Source organism: Volvox carteri, assembly GCF_000143455.1.
Source record: "Volvox carteri f. nagariensis unplaced genomic scaffold VOLCAscaffold_5, whole genome shotgun sequence".
NCBI lineage: Eukaryota > Viridiplantae > Chlorophyta > Chlorophyceae > Chlamydomonadales > Volvocaceae > Volvox > Volvox carteri.
In genome coordinates, this window is record NW_003307548.1 from 722,597 (window position 1) to 723,004 (window position 408).

A 408-nucleotide genomic window follows, 5' to 3' on the forward strand; every position below is an offset into this window, starting at 1 on the left:
TGGCATGCAGAATCGTAGGGTGCGACAGTGAAGGTTATTGCTGTGCTATCATTCGCCAGGGATTCACGCTGATTAGGTAGTTTTCCGCCCAAGGAGAGACGGCGAGAGCGGAACTTCCGTCTTACATTTCGTAGGAGATGTTCTTTGCGCGCGAGAGGCCTTGGATGGAGTTATGAATGCAACGGACCAAGCAGGCCTAGCAATACGCAAGGCTTGGCATCAAATAGTGGATAAATACCTCCAACCGCAAACCCCACTAGCTAAATCCCTGTGCACCTATCGTAAATGGCAGGAATGTATGGATGCTATTGCCGCTCTTCTAGATGATATTCCAGCGAATTGGAGACAGGCGGCTAGTCTTTTGTTGCCGCTGAGTGTAGAATCTAGGGAAGCGATGGTGCCCCCTAT